Source organism: Nesoenas mayeri (genome assembly GCF_963082525.1).
Source record: "Nesoenas mayeri genome assembly, chromosome: 2".
In the NCBI taxonomy this organism is placed as follows: domain Eukaryota; kingdom Metazoa; phylum Chordata; class Aves; order Columbiformes; family Columbidae; genus Nesoenas; species Nesoenas mayeri.
The window spans coordinates 129,015,861-129,016,150 of NC_137543.1; positions in this window are offsets into that span (position 1 = coordinate 129,015,861).

Genomic DNA, 290 nt, shown 5'->3' on the forward strand with positions numbered 1-290 from the left:
GGTCACTTCACCTTGTGACCAGCAACCATACCTAGGCAGTATCGTTGCTGCCTGTGACTTAAACTTCAGTGCCCAAACCATATTCACTTCACAGGTCCTTCCAAAAAAAATACAAAGAATGAGAGTCTGGTATTGTGATTACAGAGAAGCAATGGGGTAATATCAATTAACTAATTTAACCTCCAAAAAAACAACTTACAGTTAAATATATTACAAATTCAGAGCTTAACATATCAAAAGTTCAGAAATATCATATCGCTTCAAAAGAGTCACAGCCTATCAGTATAAAG